Source organism: Bombyx mori, chromosome 13 (genome assembly GCF_030269925.1).
Source record: "Bombyx mori chromosome 13, ASM3026992v2".
Lineage (NCBI taxonomy): Eukaryota > Metazoa > Arthropoda > Insecta > Lepidoptera > Bombycidae > Bombyx > Bombyx mori.
In genome coordinates this window covers 3745292-3765825 of record NC_085119.1, presented here as the reverse complement: position 1 = coordinate 3765825, position 20534 = coordinate 3745292, and the positions used below count along the sequence as shown (strand labels likewise).

The window sequence follows — 20534 nt, the reverse complement described above, 5'->3', positions numbered from 1 at the left end:
AAACGCATTGCCTGCGGACTCCCAAGACGTCCTACCACCAATAATTACGCAAATTAGTATAATTTTTCGGGTTTCATTTTTATTACACGATGTTATTCCTTTACCGTGGAAATCAATCGTGAACATTTGTTAAGTACGTTATTCATTAGAAAAATTGGTACCTGCCTGCGGGATTCGAACACCGTTGCATCGCTAGATCCGAGTGCACGGAACGTCTTATCCTTTAGGCCACGACGACTTCAAAACTTCGTACGTCATGTACAAAACGTGTAATCGTTTACTAGCAAAGAAGTTCACACATTACAATTTTTATTAGAATTGTTGTTAGCTTTTCTCCGATAAATAAATAAGTGCGCTACATTATAAGAACTCGGGTCGTAAAATCCAAGTCGACCCTCGTCGATAATGGCAAAGCTTAACACGACACTTATTGCCGATATAAATCATCTGACGCCTGTTTACGTATTTCTTAATCTAGTGTTTAAATTGATTGTTTGAAAACCTTTCACTTTGGTTGATTACTTGGTAAAACAATTTTGTTTTTTTTTTTACATTTATTGATATTGTATTAGAACCAAAAGACTGACGAGCTGATAGCACACTGGCCATATCAGATCCGGTGGACCGAATGGAAAACAGTCGACGTCGCCCTAAACACGTCAATAATGACGAATCCATAAGGATCCTCCCGATCCATTAACGGTGCTTTTAGGTACCTCAAGCACCGGTCACTGTCCTCGCCGAACCCGTCGCTTGCGACGAAGGGCTCGACGAGTAAATTAATCCATGGACAGAGCCCACTGAGCTTCTCGCTGGATCTTCTCAGTGGGTCGCGTTTCCGATCCGGTGGTAGATTCTGCGAAGCACTGTTCTTCCTAGGGCCAGTGTTAGCAACACTCCCGATTGAGCCCCGTGAGCTCACCTACTAGCTCGGTGAATCTGGACTAACCCCTTGAGGTTACTAGAATAGTTACGAAAAAAAAATAGACACCGAATTTCAAATGAATAGGTTTTGAAACTAGAATAATTCGCGTATTTCAAGAGAACAATAACTTTTTATTACATACTTAAAAGTTTAAATTTAGAGGGGAAGGGAACACAAATTTTACAAGCTAACGGAATTTCGAGACAAAACGTAGGCATAGTTGTAAATCACAACCGAAGATGGATGCATCTAATTAACATGATTTATATTATTAGTATAGTGAACTAAGTGGATTAACAACAATTTGAGAAAACAAATTAAATCAAATAAGCGGGCAAAATAATTGGTAAGCTTAGCTATATAACTATATATTTAAATTAAACTAGAGGTCCCGCAGTAGTCGAAATTCCACTATAATTAATTGGAATTGTAAGTTTGTACACTATTATGATTGTATTTTATACTTCTATAATCACAAATTTCGCCAAGACTACACTATAAAGAATATTAACAAAGACAAACAATATTTAATCTATTTTCAATTTGAGAACAGACGTCAAGAACAAAAGTTTGACAATAAATAGTATGCATGATTGTGTGCGTCAAATACATGGTATGTAGTGTGTGTAATGTTTTCTTTATTGATTTAATGTATCTTTTATGTATTCTTTTAAAAAAATATTGGCATTGTGCACTTCTTTTCTATATTCTCTATAATAATAATAAAGCTTTCTTTATTCCACACAAAAATACTTAATTACAAACAATTTGAAGATACATTAATGGTTTTTTTTTTTTTTGTTTTTTAATTATTAAACAGTTAAAAAGTATATATTAAAGTTTAAAAAGTGAATTTAGTTGTTTTTTTTTTTTTTTCTTATATTAATTTTAATATTATTTCTGTATGGACCCCCTTCGGGTAAAAGCCTCCTCTAAGGTACTCCACTTCTTCTTATCCTTGGCGATATTCAGCCAATCTTTACTAGCCACTGTTATAATTTCGTCTACCCACCTAGCGTAGGGGCGGCCTTTAGCTCTCTTTCCTCGTGGACCTGTCCACACGACCGATCTTTTTGTCCATCTGTTGTCGTTGTATCTAGCCAGATGGCCTGCCCATTTCCATTTCCTCTGTAGCGAGAATGTTAAAGCATCTGTTATTTTCGTTTTCTGACGGATATTCGTGCATTTCACCTTGTCTTTAAGTTTTAAGCCCATAATACTTCTTTCCATTTTTCTCTGAGTGGTCTGGATTTTATTTTTCGTTTTGAAATCAAATGTCCATGATTGACACCCATAGGTCAGGCATGGTAGTATAGTTGTGTCCATGGCTATCTTCTTAGTGGACAATGGCAGTTGCGATTTGAAAATTTCCTTATAAGCCCAATACTTTTTCCAGGTCATGGCGACTCGTCGGTCCACTTCTTCTGAGTGTCTCTCCCTTCTAAAAGATATTTGCTTTCCTAAATATACATATTTTTCTACAATTTCAAGAGGAATGTTGTTGATAGAGATTGGTAACGTATGGTGATTAGTCATTACTTTCGTTTTCTCGAGGTTCATTTCTAAGCCAATTTTTGAGCTAGCTTGATGTAATTCATTTATCATTATACTCAATTGTTGTGGGCATTCAGAAAATAGTATAACGTCATCTGCAAATTCGAGATGGCTCAGATAGCTTCCATTTATGTTAATCCCTTTTTTAGACCATGGTAAATTGCTCGTTATCTGTTGTAAGACGGCTATAAACAGTTTTGGGGATAGAGGATCGCCTTGACGGACTCCCCTCTTTATGTTGATTGTTGCTCCGATTCTATCTAGCTTAACTTTACTTGTGCAGTTGGTATAAATGTTTTTTAGAATGCTAATGTATTTTTCTTGAATATTTAATGCATGTAAAGCTTCCCAGATACTGTCGTGTGATATAGAGTCGAAAGCTTTTTTATAATCTACAAAAGCCAGGTATAGGGGCCTTTGGAACTCTAAGTATTTTTCGATAACCTGGTCGACAACTTGAATATGGTCTGCCGTGCTAAAACCCGTTCTGAAGCCAGCTTGCTCTATCGGCTGGTGTGAATCAATGCTGGAGGATATTCTTTCAAGTAGGCAGGAGGCAAATAATTTATATAAACAGGGCATAAGGCTAATCGGGCGGTAATTCCCTATGTCAGCTGGATTACCTTTTTTATATAGTAATATAATCTCAGACTCCCTCCATAGCTGCGGCACAGTTTCTTCTTCAAGTATTTTGTTCCATAAGATGGTGATTGGTGTCAATAGTAAGGTTCTAGCTAACTTGATGTATTCGTTGGTAATGCCGTCTGGTCCTGGGCTCTTTTCTGACTTAAGTTTCTTTACTTGTCTTAAGACTTCAGACTCGGAAAAGCGTTGTACAGATGAGGTATTAGTATGACTAAAGATATCTTTTTTCCTCAGTGGATTAATGTCTGGTTGACTGTATAATTTAGTGTAAAAGTTGGTAGCTATATTTATAATCTCTGTTCGGGATTTACATTTATTAGTGCCGGCCTGTAGTGATGGGATCCAGATTTTTAATTTATTTAATTCTTGTTGACCTTTTTTAGCAGATCTTGATTTTTCAAGGTGCTTTTGTATTATGTTTGTCCTATAGATATCGTAGCATTTTCTTATTTCTTTGTTAGTTAGTTTATAAAGTGATTTTAATTTTTCCCTGTATATTTTATTCAATTTAGATTTATTTTGTAGTTTGCTCCTTTCTTTTATAAGTTCTAGCACTTCCACTGACAAGATTCTGCTCTTTTTTGGCCTTTTTATTCCTTTCAAACTTTCCTTTATACATTTTACGATTTTTTCGTAGTAATCTTCTAGTTTATAATTACTATATGTCGTAATAAGTTCTGGTATGTAGCTCTTAAGGTTTTTGAGGTATATTTCTTGTTCGGCTATACTTTTTAGGTTTGTTGACACACTACAGAAATTGCGTCTATTTTTCTTTGTTGATTTTAGGTGAATTGTAGTTCTTAATAATCTGTGGTCTGATCCAAAAGAAAAAGATGATAGTACTTCGTATTTAGAAACTATGTTAGGAATCGTGGTCATAATATAATCAATTTCATTTCTGGTATTCCTATCTGGAGAGATCCATGTCCATCGATTTTTAGGTTTTAAATTGAACATTGTATTAATAATTTTTAGGTTGTACTCTTGTGCATATTGAATGAGTCTCTCTCCTCGCATACTCCTGATACCATGTCCATACTTGCCGGTAGCGGAACATTCATACTTCTTGGTAGTCCCTATTTGTGCGTTAAAATCTCCCATAGAAATTATATATTTCGTACAGGTTGAGTCATGCGCTTTCTCCAGGTCGTCGTAAAAGTTATCTATATCTTCTTGCGACGAGTTTTCAGTTGGGGCATATGCCTGGATAATTGCGAGACGTATCTTTTCTAGCACGATTTCTAGTATGCACACTCTCTCAGATATACCTGTGAATGATATGATATTTTCTTTGTGTATCTTCTTGATTAGGAAGCCTACCCCGTGCAGTCCTTTGGTTTGGCCTATGTGGTACATAATGTATTTGTCATCTTCGATTATCTTTTCACCAAAGCGGCGGATTTCGCACAGTCCTATTACATCGTGGTTGATGCCTTGTAACGCTGCCTTAAGCTCTATAAATTTTAATTCGGAAGCTAATGATTTTACATTGAAGGTGCAGATATTGAAGGTGCTGAAGTTATTGTTCTTTAAAGTGGTTTCCCTTAGTGGGTTTTGGTCTAACTCTCCCGCGGTGACCGGCCGTATTGGGAGATGATATGTGGGTGGGAGTTCTAGTGTTGATTGCTATTTTGCATTATCCTTGGAAGTATTTGTTTGGTTTTGAGGTGCTTCTTTGTGGGCGAATACTAGTTTGGGCGTCTGTGTTATGTAGCTTTTCATGTTCCTCGCTTTGGTTTTCTTCAAAGGTTGTTTTTCAACGTGTTGAGTTTCTTGGCTAGCAGTCATAGGTGTCTCCGGGGATTCGGAAAGGTATCTCTTGTTTGGTTGATTGCGGGGAGAATGTTTTTTATTCAGTATGATAAGTTTGTCATATCTTATAATTGCTCTATTTCCTGCTTCTTTTTCCCTCTCTAACTGGGCTTGCAACTCTTTGCGCTTTTTTAAGATTTCAATTGGATAGTCTTCTTTTATGTAGTATGCGGTTTTTTGTAAACAATATTTGTCTTTCTGAATTTTTAGTTTTAATCCTAATGTGTTGAGCGTTATTACTACTGGTCTGGTCTTCTCTCCCTTTTTTCCCAACCTACGTACTGCTTCAATGCTGTTAGTTTCGCAGGATACTTTAAAATTTGTATTTATTATGCTGATTATCATTTCTTCAAGTTCGTGGTATGAGTTTTCGCGCTCTTCTACACCAAACATGACCAAGTTTTTGCGTCTAGACTGTCTTTCTAAGTTGTTCATCTTTCTATTTTGTTCTTCAATTTTTTGTTCTAAAAGCTCGTTTTTAAGTTCTAAGCTGCTTAACTTCTCGGCAAGGCTGTTAACTATTATGTTTTTGATGTCTTCCTTCATCTTTACCATATCTTCTTTTTGTTGTTTTATGTCTTGTTGCAAACTCAAGAACATGTCTTTTATTTCTTCCATAATTTTTATTTTTTATTTTACTGAACTCTATTGGAAACGTACAGTACTTTTTCTTCCACTCAATTGAATTTATCGATGCTTGTTAAGTAGTGTCGTTGTTTGTCACTAGATGGCAAGTTATAATTTAACAAGGGGTTTGTCTTAGTTGTTTTGACAAAGTACACTAGATGTCGCTTATCAGTGTTTTTTTTTTTGGTCGTTACGTTGCACTTTTGAGATTATAATTTAAAGGCGGAAATTGTCTTCCACTTAGATATTTTTCTTTCACTTACATACACGTAGGGATAGTAGATATAATATTCGTATTAGATGTCCCGGGGTTTTCGCGTACTTTGAACATCCCTTTGGTGGACCGTATTTGTGCACCTTTGTTTGAATTTTGGTGATGTATTCTCTGTTCCATATGATTTTCGGGATAGTCTTAACACCGTTCATAAACTCTTGCACATTCCTCACTTTTATAAAGCACACAATCGTTCATAAATGTATTTAATTACGAGCACAACACTGACAACAACACAGTCTGACTACCCACTCTATATTCTCTATAAGTGTGGAAAATTTCATACTCCTCCGTCCGCGCAATTTTCGTAAAAAGGGATACAAAGTTTTTGCTTCACGTATTAATATATAGATAGAAAAAATCGCAGTGTATTTTAAAGCTATTTAGAATTAAAGAAAACAAGGCCTCCGTCCAATGTAAACAGTAAACATTGCTTGGTAATTATTGAGTATAGTTAAACATAATGTCTCTGATATGCTCACTCAAAATTGAGTTCTTATTCCTAGCTGTCAGAAGATCTTACAAGCAGTAGACTATATGAATATCAATTAGGACCAAAGGTCAACTTTTAAAATGTTATTTTAAATTTTGTGCCTCGTTTATAAGTTTTTTGGGTTTCAATAAAGTGTAGAAAGCTCTATATTTCTTTATCATCATCCTATGTAGGTCGATAAATCTGTCTGTCCCATTATGAAGACCTTTGCTATCCATATTTTGTTTCCACTTGCTCCAATTCCACTTTCCACACACACTTCAATATCTTTTTAGTAGCAACATCTTCTGCTAGATAATACATTGTTCGTACTAAATTCTTCTAGCCTTCGGTTCAATTTTTAATTCAGAAAGAATAAAACACATTGTATTTTCGCGAAATAAAAATATGTTGGTAGCACTCTCTAGTCTACTTACCACATCTATACCTAATGTTCCTATATTAACTTTTCGTACACAACCATAATATTTGTGTGTGTTGCTATTATGTTTGCAATGTTAGATGAAAAAAACTTTTTGGATATGTACATACAAAAAAAGCATTCTTAGTCAGCGCACACATCACAAAAGTACAATCTGTGTCGAATTCAAAGTTTAACGGATAGATAGTGTCAAATATCCCGTTATGGGCGAGTAAAATTTTATTTCTCCTTTATAAACATTGTACAGCTGTTTGAAGTCGCACAAGAAAATAAATTTTGCCAATTAATTCGTTTGGTGTGTCTGACCTTACAGTATCTGCTTTCACATTCTTTTGTCACTGGTAGAGAATTTTACAAAAACCCTGCCACCGTAACCCAAGCCTAGCATTGGTAGATAATTTCGGTGTATCTAATTAACTATTTGTCGAGATGGTTGCTTTGAAATCGCCCACGATTCAAAATTTATTTTGCTCAAAACACTAATAACGTTCATAGACTTTTAAATTTAAACCTCTCAAACTCCGAAAATCTGCTTAAATTTGAAATACAATACGAACGAAATGAAATACAATAGATTTAATGCCCCCAAGCCAATATTTCCTCCTATGTTATGGTTCCAGAAATAGAAAGATAATCATGATACCAGAGATAGAACTAAAAATACAGACCCCTAATTCCTTCAGGATATTTATAGATATCGATTATTGCTCAAGATTAATTCTTCCGGGAATTCAACCTGGATAAGAGTACAGCAATTACCGTCATATACTACTGAACCAACGAAAAAATAAAGACTCAAGTTACATTTCGATATTCATGTTCGAATATATGAACAGGTAACTAGTCAATTTCGTCAGTTCTACTTAATCTACACTACTATTACTAAACTACTGGTGTTAAGTGGTTACTGGAGCCCATAGACATTCACAACGTAAATGCGCCACCCACCTTGAGATACAAGTTCTAAGGTCTCAAGTATAGTTACAACGGCTGCCCCACCCTTGAAACCGAAACGCATCACTGCTTCACGGCAGAAATAGGAAGGGTGGTGGTACCCACCCGTGCGGACTCACAAGAGGTCCTACCACCAGGATTTCTACTTATCTACAACCAGTTCTAATTATATTGCCAGCTTATCTGCAGCATAAAAAATTAAACATCTAAAAAGAGCATCGATTTATTGTCCTTATCATAGAAATGTCGGTGCAATAAAATCGAATAGGGAACGGTGGAAAAAGTCTGAATATCGAATTTTTATCATTTTGCGATTCACAGTAAATTTCCTATTTCAAATTGCATTTGTGCGAATATCATATTTCTGCTTTTCTTTATCTCTGGCGATTCAGATGATAATGTCTTAGAGCGTTCAAACTTTAATGCCATTTATTTACTATTTGGTCGCGTCTATGCGAGAAGGATCCAACTTACTAAAATGCAGTTTGAAATATAAAAGTTGCAAACTTTCGTTATAAAATTGTCTCTGAATAAAGGGGCGTTATATTTTTATCGTCTCAATAACCAGACGTGCTTATTGTCCACTCGGTCATTATCTGCTAACCAGTATATATACTTATACTACTAAATCTTCTATTCAAGTGAACTGATATTTAGTTTTTACCTTTCTGATATTATTGTTAAATTGCCGTTATTATACATTGTAACTTTAAATTGTAACTGTTATGAGCTCTACATATTCATAATACATTCAAACCGCAGTGTAAAAGTATATAGGTATATTTAAAAATATAACTAATTGCGTTATTGGATTTCATGTGAGAAGATTATGATAAAAGTATCGTTGTTTTCTTTGAAGTGTAAATAAAATATGTTAATAAAATTAGGAAAGTTTCTTCCTCAAAACAGTTCGACGGTTCATTGATTCATGTTTAGATTCTCTATTGAACAACCTATTGTAGTTCAATTAGACCAAATGTACAGAAATAATATTCCAATTCAAGCATTAAAGTTATCTGAAAGCGCTAGACAATTTATATAAACTTCAACACCCTAGACTAGATTTATTTTACTAAGCTAATTTTTTCCATAAGCATTACAAAGATGCCTACACCGAATTTGAGGTATGAAGTCAAACTCTCAAATCTAATGTATACAAGCTTGTGGCGGTACTCATCATATAGCGCAAGATATTTGACAGATGCCTGAATCTCACTTACGACATTTTCAAGATAAGCTTGTATATATGCAAGTTCCGAACAACAACATTACCATTCTCGCTCACGACTCGGTCGTGCGCGGACGTGCTTTCCGATCCGTGGCCCGCTTGCGAGCCGCGTCTCTGAACTCACAGTTGTGCTCGACAGTGTAGTGACCGTGAATACATCGTGCTTACAATTCAGTAGTGCGGACGTGCCGATCCGTTGGTCGCTTGCGATTTGCGTCTCGGAGTCCATTTTTGTGCGCTAAAGTGTTGTAACCGCGAACCCACCCTTTACCAACTGCCTTTTTCAAGGCAAAACCAATCGCTACGATCAGGCTTCCTGTGGCACTCACAGGCTAGCGATTTCCTAACCCTTCCCAAAACAACAGTCTTTTTCAAGACTAGACCCCCGCTCGCGATTCTGCCTGCTGTAGCACTATACAGCCCGAGCGGGTTCCTTTCCTTTTCCCCGCCGATTGCCGTTTTCACGGCATAGGCATTCCCCCCCCCTGCTCCTTGCTGTCCTGCAGCACAGGGGGGTTACAAACCCTATCCGGGGCCTCGCCTTTCGGCGAGTTCAACAAAAGTCCCGGGGCTGCCCCCCCCGGGCAAGAAGCAAGAAGAAACATGGAAGAAAGTGCAAGTGTTTGTGACAGTGATCTTGTCGGGTTCCTCCGGGATAGGTACCCGACAATTAGGGCCGAATATTTAGCATTTAGGGCCTCTCGTGGCAATCCCTCCCCCCCCGCGTCCGTCGCCGCGTATTTCAACCGTGCCTCGGAGGCACGCCGCGCGCCCCCCGCCGCCGCGTTAAGTTCGAGCGCACGTTCCGACGATGCGACTCACGAAGCGCCTAGCGCTACCCCCACCCCCGCGCCCGCGTCGATTACGTCATCGCTCGTATCGTCCGTCGCGACCTCCGTAGTCTCAAGTTCAGGCTCCGATACGGAATCGGAGATGGACTTTGAATCCGCGTCCAGCCCTCAGCCCGGAACCTCGGATGGTTTCCAAACAGTGACACGTGGAAAGAAGCGTACTCGCGCCGTGGAGTCCCGGAACTCCACGACAAAACAGACGAAATCCGCGTCCGCCTCTCGACCGAAAGTAGTAGTTACACCGGAGTCGGACTCCGCGCGCCGCGTAACCCCACCGCCGCGTCCCAAGCCCGCGCCCGCTCCCAAAGTAGCTGCCCCGCCCCCGCTGATACTTCAAGAGAAGACAGCGTGGAATCGCGTATCCCAGGCCCTTCAGGCAAAGAAAATTAACTACACCCATGCGCGTAACGTCGCGCATGGGATTCAGATCAAGGTCGCAACGCCGGGCGACCATAGGGCCCTCTCAGCATACCTCCGAAAGGAGAACATAGGTTTCCCCACCTATGCTCTTCAGGAGGACCGCGAGCTCCGCGTAGTAATACGCGGAGTCCCTAAGGAGCTAGAAATAGACTACATTAAGGAGGATCTGACCGCTCAGGCCCTCCCGATAGTTAGTGTGCACCGGATGCACAGCGGGCGGGACAAACAGCCCTATAATATGATACTCGTGGCGTTAGAACCCACCCCGGAGGCCAAAAAGAAGATCGCATGTCTCACGACAATTTGCGGCCTATCCGGGATCTCGATCGAAGCCCCCCATAAACGTGGCACTCCCGGGCAGTGCTACAGGTGCCAACTCTATGGCCACTCAGCGCGTAATTGCCACGCGCGCCCCCGCTGCGTGAAATGCCTCGGCGATCACGCTACGTTAGATTGCGTTAGAGATAGGGAAACCGCGACCGAACCTCCCAGCTGTGTCCTATGCCTTAAGCAAGGGCACCCCGCGAACTACCGTGGATGTCCCAGGGCTCCGCGAACCGTCGGCCCAAAGACTTCGGCACCTTCAGTGCCGAAACCCGCCTTCGTGCCGGCTGCAGTTCCCACGGTCTCGGCGTGGAAAAAGCCGCTGCCGTATACGAAGGCGGGAACGGAAACCGCACCCCCGCCCCCGCTCGTGACACGCCCCGCGCCCCAGCCCCTGCTCGCACCTCGCCCCGCGCCCGCGTTCCGTCCCCCGCAACCCTCTGCCGTCAACGACTTCGCGCTCGTGCGTGACTTCGTCACCGCGGTCAACTTCGACCGTCTGCGATCGTTCGCAGACGCGATACGTAGGTCGGTAACCCCCGAACAGCGGCTCGCGGCCGCTTTCGATCACATGGACGTCTACGAGTCCGTGTCGCGTACGTTATAAAATCTTACCGGTAACCAATGGCGCAAAAAGGTAGAGAAAAACCGTATTCCCTTACGTTAGCATTCTATAATGCTAACGGACTCGCGCGGCAACGCGATCAAATTTTTGAATTCCTCCGCGATAATCTTGTAGATATTCTATTAGTGCAGGAAACACAGGTTTCCACAGTTTCAGACAGCTGAAGCCCTCGCGTCGCGACCCGAAAGTCGCGAATTACGTCATGGTTAGGAATGACAGACTCACCGCCTCCAAAGGCGGGACTGCCATTTACTATAGGCGGGCCCTGCACGTTGTCCCTCTCGATACTCCCTCGCTCTCACATATCGAGGCGTCAGTGTGCCGTATCTCGCTGACGGGACACCAGCCGATCGTCATCGCATCCGTTTATCTCCCCCCGGACAAGCCCCTTCTGAGCAGTGACATCGAGTCACTGTTCGGCATGGGAGACTCTGTCATCCTGGCAGGCGATTTAAATTGCCACCACACTAGGTGGAACTGCCATCGTACAAACGTTAACGGTAGGCGTCTCGACGCGTTTATAGACGACCTCACCTTTGAAATAGTCGGTCCCCCAACTCCAACATGTTATCCGTATAACATCGCGCTCCGTCCGAGCACTATAGACCTGGCATTGCTTAGGAACGTAACTCTGCGCTTGCGTTCCATCGAAGCAATGTCAGAGCTCGACTCAGACCACCGACCTGTCGTTATGCAGCTCGGTCGCCCTCACAACCCAGTCACTGTTACGAGGACCATGGTGGATTGGAATAAGCTGGGCACGTGCCTAGCCGACGCCGCTCCGCCAATCATCCCTTACGGCCCGGATTCGAATCCATCCCCCGAGGACACCGTCGAATCCATAAACATCATTACCGATCACATCTCTTCCGCGATCATTAGATCTTCTAAAGAAGTCGATGTGGAGGACAGCTTCCACCGCATCAGACTGTCCCCCGATCTTAGGAATCTCTTAAGAGTTAGGAACGCGGCAATCCGGGCCTACGATCGTCTTCCCACGCATTCAAACCGGATTCAGATGCGTCATCTAAAACGCGAAGTCCACTCCCGCTTAAGCGACGCGCGTAACGATAATTGGCATAGTTATTTAGAACAACTCGCGCCCTCCCACCAAGCATACTGGCGACTAGCTAGGACTCTCAAATCCGAAACTACCGCTACTATGCCTCCCCTCTTACGCCCTTCAGGCCAACCACCGGCATTCGATGACGATGACAAGGCTGAGCTGCTGGCCGATGCACTGCAAGAGCAGTGCACCACCAGCACTCAACACGCGGACCCCGAACACACCGAGTTAGTCGACAGGGAGGTCGAGCGCAGAGCTTCCCTGCCGCCCTCGGACGCGTTACCCCCCATTACCACGGACGAAGTTAGAGACGCGATCCACAACCTCCAACCTAGGAAGGCACCAGGCTCCGACGGCATCCACAACCGCGCGCTAAAATTTTTGCCAGTCCAACTGATAGCAATGTTGGCTACAATTTTAAATGCCGCTATGACGCACTGCATCTTTCCCGCGGTGTGGAAAGAAGCGGACGTTATCGGTATATATAAGCCGGGCAAACCGAGAAACGAAACTTCTAGTTACCGTCCGATTAGTCTCCTCTCGACGATAGGAAAAATTTACGAACGTCTCCTTAGGAAACGCCTCTGGGATTTTGTTACCGCGAACAAAATTCTCATAGACGAACAGTTCGGATTCCGCTCAAAACACTCGTGCGTACAACAAGTGCACCGCCTCACGGAGCACATTCTGATAGGACTAAATAGGCGTAAACAAATCCCGACCGGCGCCCTCTTCTTCGACATCGCGAAGGCGTTCGACAAAGTCTGGCACAACGGTTTAATTTACAAACTGTACAACATGGGAGTGCCAGACAGACTCGTGCTCATCATACGAGACTTCTTGTCGAACCGTTCGTTTCGATATCGAGTAGAGGGAACTCGTTCTCGTCCCCGTCAACTGACTGCCGGAGTCCCGCAAGGCTCCGCGCTCTCCCCGTTATTATTTAGTTTGTATATCAATGATATACCCCGGTCTCCGGAGACCCATCTAGCGCTCTTCGCCGATGACACGGCTATCTACTACTCGTGTAGGAAGATGTCGCTGCTTCATCGGCGACTCCAGATCGCAGTAGCCACCATGGGACAGTGGTTCCGGAAGTGGCGAATAGACATCAACCCCACGAAAAGCGCAGCGGTGCTCTTCAAAAGGGGTCGCCCTCCGAACATCACTTCGAGCATCCCACTCCGTAGTAGGCGCGCAAACACCTCCGCCGTTAGTCCCATCACTCTCTTTCGCCAGCCCATACCGTGGGTCTCGAAGGTCAAATATCTAGGCGTCACCCTCGACAGAGGGATGACATTCCGTCCCCATATAAAAACGGTACGCGACCGCGGCGCGTTTATTCTAGGACGACTCTATCCAATGCTTTGTAGTCGAAGCAAACTGTCCCTCCGCAATAAGGTAACTCTCTACAAAACTTGTATAGGCCCCGTCATGACGTATGCAAGCGTAGTGTTCGCTCACTCAGCCCGCACCCACTTGAAATCCCTTCAGGTTATTCAATCACGATTCTGCAGGATAGCCGTCGGAGCGCCATGGTTCCTTAGGAATGTGGATCTCCACGATGACCTGGAGCTCGACTCTCTTAGTAAGTATCTACAGTCGGCATCGCTGCGCCATTTTGAGAAGGCGGCACGACATGAGAACCCTCTCATCGTAGCCGCTGGAAATTACATACCCGACCCAGTAGACCGAATGGTAAACCGTCGACGTCGCCCAAAGCACGTCATTACGGATCCTCCTGATCCATTAACGGTGCTTTTAGGCACCACAAGCACCGGTCACCGTCCTCGTCGAAACCGTCGCTTGCGACGAAGGGCTCGACGAGCGAACTAACCCATAGACACAGCCCACTGAGTTTCTCGCCGGATCTTCTCAGTGGGTCGCGTTTCCGATCCGGTGGTAGATTCTGCGAAGCACTGCTCTTGTTAGGGCGAGTGTTAGCAACACTCCCAGTTTGAGCACCGTGAGCTCACCTGCATGTCCAGGAGAAGCTGAAATAGCCTCTCAAGGCTATCAGCATGGGTAGGAAGGAAAAAAAAAACAACATTAGGACCGTCAGTCTACCGAGCAATATCACCCGCTCTGTGGAAGATCTTCCCTCGGTCGTTAAAGATTCCACAGTCTGTTCGATGCCTCAATCCAGATCTCTAGTGCTACTTATCCTTATGGCCAACATTACTAAAATGTCCAGTCCGGACGTAGCTGAAATAACTTCTTAGGCTACCAACAAATAGGTAGGGAAATAAACACAAGTGTATTATTATTTGTGTGTTGCGGTATTTATTACACGATGCTATTTCTTCGTCGTGGGAATTAATAAAAAAAAAAAACCATCTACAACAGCAGAACGCCAATAAAGGGAGTTTCTGATAAAGAATCCCGCACAAAACAACTCTCAGGCCACGAATTTGTCGTCGCATTCCAATAAAGTCAGTGCAAATACGGCCCTTCCAAACATGAAGCGTTCAGCTAAAATAAATAGCGGACCCGAGAAAACGTTCCAAGGCCTTAATTAAACACACTGTAACGTGTTTATTTGAACTATAAGTTTACTCGAAAGGTGACGTAGGTCAGCTGCAGTGTGTTTGCTTCTTTAAATACAAGTTTGCTTTTATTTAAGAGTCATATTTGGAATGTACTCTCGTCCGTTCGGTTTGAATCGTTTAAAGAACTGTACTGCTATTACTAGAATTTTAAAGGTCGTGTTTTATTTCGATCGGTCGAAAATTAGCATTTGTAACCTTTATTACTTTAACTTTCAAATCTAGGGTGCAATGTTATAAAAATGAACATGATAATACGATTAGTTATGTTTTATTCTATGGGTATGTGGGACTGGCCGGTCCGCCGATGTTGGGAGCGGACCGCGGGCTGAAGCAGAGTATTTATGCTCGTAACCACTAAACGACTACTCTGCGCCCACGCCCAAGCGTCCGATCCCTCCGAAGTCAGAACCGGGGCAGGGTAAGTTAAAACTGCGACGAGACACGAGGCTCATCCCAAGGACGTCCAAACAACGCCTTTGAGGCGAAACGAAAGCTTTCGATTGAACATCAACCATCTAGGTACAATGCCAGTTAAGCCGCCCAGGTGGTGCCGCTAGTGCCCCGGGGTACCGCGCCAGGTCGGAACCAGCCTATCGGATCGGGACGTGATACACCACCATCCGGTCACTTTTAATTAAGGTAAGAGTGACCGAGTGACCGTTTGACGAATTTTTTTATGTTTATAGACGAGACTTAGTGTCGCACAATAACAATATAAAAATAAAAGAAAATATTATTATAAAATGTAATAAATTAAAATCAGTTCTATGGTCAAACTTCAATGATTCTAATCGAACATCCACCACTGGGCAAACGCTCATAATATCAAAACGTCACTATCACGAATTTAATAAAGGGATAGATGACGCCATTGAAGTTTTTTCTCTCTATAGACTTATTCAGATTTTACATTTTCGAGCACAATGAAGACATTTTCGCCTGTCGGCTCTGTCAAGGATGAGTGATATAGGTCGGTGTCAAAACGGAACGCCGTTTGACTCAAAATAAAACTGGGATCAAATGTCTGGGCGTAAGGACCTATGGCACCCATGACTTCATAGATAATGTGCTTCAGCTTTGCTGTCTTGTTTTTGATTAAATTTATGACATTTCCCTTTTCAAACGAGTTTAAATAGATTCCTAATTGGTGGGCCACAGTTCATAGCTATTAACTATTTCCCAAGCACCTTCGAATAAATACCTAATGAAGATTTCATAGGCTACCACCGGATTGGGATCGCGATCCACGGAGGAATTCCGACGAGAAACCCAGCGGTCTGATTTTACGGGATAAATGTCACGTCTAACAGGAGTCAGTTGTTTTTTATTGAATTTACTAGCTGACCCGGCAAACGTTGTCTTGCCATATATAAGATTTCTAGAGAATTTCTAGTGTAGAAAAAAAATGACTAACTTATTGGAAGTGTATAAGGATGTGGAATATGAGTGAAAAAGGCCTGGAGCGCTGTGAACGATGAGGCATTGTTGTTTAAAAATAACAAAACACCAAACATTAATTGTTTTAATTTATTAAAAGTAATAATTATATATATAATTAATTAATTACATAATAATAATCTCTTAATGCTGCAGCGTGAACAATATTTTTTGTTAGCCCGTCTTTAGCTAATACAAACAAACTTGATGGTTTACCCACTCGAGAGCATGCAACGTATAATTGTCCGTGTGAAAAACATGGTGTGCTCAAATCTAAGCCACAAACAGACATTGTTTGGCCTTGGGATTTATTAATAGTCATTGCAAATGCCAATCTAATCGGAAACTGAATACGCTTAAATTGAATTGGCACATCTGTGGGTATAATAGGTATTCGTGGTATCAATATATTTTCACCTCGAAACTTGCCATTTATAATGGTGCCTTCGATAACTTTTTTCAGTATTTTTTTAATGACTAATCGCGTACCGTTGCATAACCGTGGCGGGTTCAAATTACGAAGCAAAATAATTGGAGATCCAACCTTCAATTGTAAGTGATGTGGTGGCATGCCTGGCAAATCCAGTGAGTTCAAAAATTCTGTTGGAAAATTTACAGATTCAGTGTCATCGCAAACTGTATTAATAGATTTATATGATACCAAGTCCCCTGGCAATAACTGTGGTATCTTCAGATTTAAAATGTCAACGTCCACATTTTTTGCAGCTAACATTGCTCTTTCTGCAAGCCACTCGAGATTTATGTAATTCGTGTGTACATCGGGAAATATTTGTTCAATGAGAGCATCTTGCGAATCAATGATAGTACAGAAATCATTCGCTAATTTTATGTATCCAGTTTCAGCTATAGTGACTTTTCCATCGCCGATATTTAAGAGTTGTTTTGAGAATGTTTCAGCGGATGGATCTTGAAGCATTTGAACGCGCATATTTACTTTCAGCTGTACTATTTCAACATTACGCCACAATGTCGATGATTTTAAGCAGGCGTTGATTTCATCAGCGTATGTTGAACGTGGAATGACGGGAAGTGTTTGTCTAAAGTCACCTGAAAGGACTAACCGAGAGCCACCAAATAGTTTGTCGTTGTTTTTAATATCTTTCAATGTCCTGTTCAACGCCTCAAGCGAATGTTTGTGTGCCATGGTACATTCATATTTTCCACTCTAAGCACCGCCATGTCACTGCCTTTATGGACATAATTGCAAATGTATTTGATGCTTTTCACAGAACTGCAGAACTCAACATTAATATGAGCATTGTATGTTTTGCTCAGCAGGGGTGAATATGGCACGACCTAACGATTGTCAATATCAATGTCTGTGTTGCTGATGTTTTTAATAAATGATTGTCCGCCATTATCTGAATTCCTTCGACGATAAGTTGGATATCCGTCGACATTTGTGATTGTATCGTTAGTGAAATCTTTAGGGATTTTTTTTGTACATTTTCCATCTGACATGCAAGGCGATGAACTAAAAATGTTTAACTACTACGCTTGAAGCATAAACACTAATAATAGCCGAAAACTGTAGAGGTAACATCCCTACTCCGTGCTGTTTACTGGGTCAGAAGTGACACCTGTAGACATCTGGCGGGGATAACTAATTAAATGACGATTGATCAGTTTTCGACCGGAGAGGAAAAATGATTAAATTACTAAAATGGCTATTAAAAATAACGGTTGATTGTAGAAGGGTGAAAATTGAGGATTGTATGTATTTTTGTATGTTGTATCATAAAAAAATAGAAATTAAAATTTTTGTCTAAAAAATATTTTTTTTTTTGTGGTTGACTACCCTTAACATTTTGGGGGATGAAAAATAGATGTTGGCCGATTCTCATAGATACCGGATAAGCACAAAAAATTTCATCAAAATCGGTCAAGCCGTTTCGGAGGAGTATGGCAACGAAAACTGTGACACGAGAATTTTATATATTAGATGACAGACGTCCTCGTATTTCTCTTGCTAAATCACACTCCCGACTAGGCGCGTCAACACCTCTGCCTCCGCCATTCGCCCAATCATCATGTACGACCAACCCATACCATGGGCCCCGAAGGTCAAATACTTAGGCGTCACCCTCGACAGAGGGATGACATTCCGCCCCCACATAAAGACGGTACGCGACCGTGCCGCCTTCATACTAGGACGTCTCTACCCGATGATATGCAGGCGAAGTAAATCCCTTAAAAATAAGGTGACACTCTACAAAACTTGCATACGCCCCGTCATGACCTATGCAAGCGTAGTGTTCGCTCACGCGGCCCGCACTAACTTAAAATCATTCCAAGTTATTCAATCTCATTTTTGCAGGATAGCCGTCGGAGCTCCGTGGTTCGTCTGAAACGTCGACCTCCATGACGACTTGGACTTAGAGTCCATCCATAAGTATCTTCAGTCGGCGTCGATGCGCCACTTCGATAAAGCGGCACGACACGAGAACTCTCTTATCGTGGCCGCCGGTAACTACATTCCCGATCCTGCAGACAGAATGGAAAGCAGTCGACGTTGCCCCAAACACGTCATTTCGAATCCTCCCGATCCACTAACGGTGCTTTTAGGTACCTCAAGCACCGGTCATCGTTGTCGTCGAACCCGAAGGGAGTAAATTAATCCTCAGACACAGCCCACTGAGTTTCTCGCCGGATCTTCTCCGTGGGTCGCGTTTCCGATCCGGTGGTAGATTCTGCGAAGCACGCTCTTGCTAGGGTTCGTGTTAGCAACGTCATCAGGCTTGAGCCCCGTGAGCTCACCTAAGGCGACCTAAGTTAAGGTGACGCTGATATAGCCTCTCAAGGCTATCTGCTTAGGTAGGAAAAAAAAAAGCTAACTCATACTTACCTGGCGTAGGGGATACCGTGATCATGCAGGCGGTTCCCCCAGGGCGAGGCTGCTCCATTGCACTGCGGAGTGGTTGACCCTTGTGAATATTATTATTTTTATCAATAAAAAAAAGTGTGTGTGTCCGCTCCGACGCACGACTGGAGTTTACTGGATATAAAAAATTAAACGAAACAATACGAGAAATAGTTCTATATTACGACAACACGATACACTACAGATTATTAACAAATTAACGAGACACAAAACAAACGACTAACAAATATATGAAAATACAAAAATTAAACGAAACAATACGAGAAATAGTTCTATATTACGACAACACGATACACTACAGATTATTAACAAATTAACGAGACACAAAACAAACGACTAACAAATATATGAAAATACAATAATGAGAGAAACGCGCGATCAGTACGAGGCTTTGTGGCGGACTGCCGGCGCAGCAGCCCGGCGTCACCTGCGATAACGCGGCCGCGCGTTGGCTCCTGATTGGCGCGCGCACGCATCACGCAATCAGGAGCCAATCAGGCGCATAACGCATTTCGTGTGACATGCTAGTACGATTTTGATTGGCGCGCGCACGCATCACGCAATCAGGAGCCAATCAGGCGCATAACGCATTTCGTGTGACATGCTAGTACGATTTTGGTCCCCATAATTTTCATACCCCGGGCCTATATATGTAAATCGATTCTAAAGGAGTAAACTCCAAAAATCATAATAAATAAATGTATACCCGAATAATTATCTAAATATAAATCTAAAAAAAAATCTAAATAATAATCTAAGTGCCTCGAATAGAACTTAAAATTAATATTTTTATAATAAGGAACTTCGTTCCTATCCGGTGTCCCACGACACCACACATCTTTTTTATTTTTTATTAGTTCACATTGTCGTCGGCACAACCATAGAAAATGGAATCATCAGCGTTTCGTGAGGTCAGTGACACAAGAGCACTCTTGTCAAGTGAACGACATGAGTGAGTGGACAGGCTGCGATGTTCTGGCTTCAAAATGACATTGTAAACACGGACGAATTTAATTATTCAATGTCATAAATTGTGACTTCCTCGACAATGTGTGTTTTAATTATTTTTATTTATGCTTTTTATGAAGAGGTAGGGACTTTTGGAGGTGATTTACGAAAAAAGACCACTTAATTTGGGGTTTGTTGCTAATTGTATACAATATAAAGCGATTTCTGTAAAGCAACAGTTCACAAAATGCTACCAATTGAATTTTAACATAATTCAAAACGAATAATATTCCACAATTATCGGGACCGAAAATATACTTTCAAATAAAATATAATTTTTTTACAGATTAGTTTTCAAGATTGTAATTATTACGTGAAATCCACATTCAGGGTGTAGTGGATACACATGTAACGCGAGACCATCTCGCCTATGCTGTACCTACTTATGCCAAACTCAACCGTATTTACTGGTGGTAGCG

At 41.9% G+C, this 20534-nt stretch overlaps 1 protein-coding gene and 1 pseudogene across 1 annotated transcript in view; both read left to right on the top strand.

The window, feature by feature from the left end:
• Positions 1-20534, top strand: part of LOC134199939 (uncharacterized protein K02A2.6-like) — a 933609-nt gene that overhangs the window by 680535 nt on the left and 232540 nt on the right. The gene's annotated exons all lie outside the window — the stretch shown is intronic.
• Positions 19064-19210, top strand: LOC119629419 (U1 spliceosomal RNA; annotated as a pseudogene).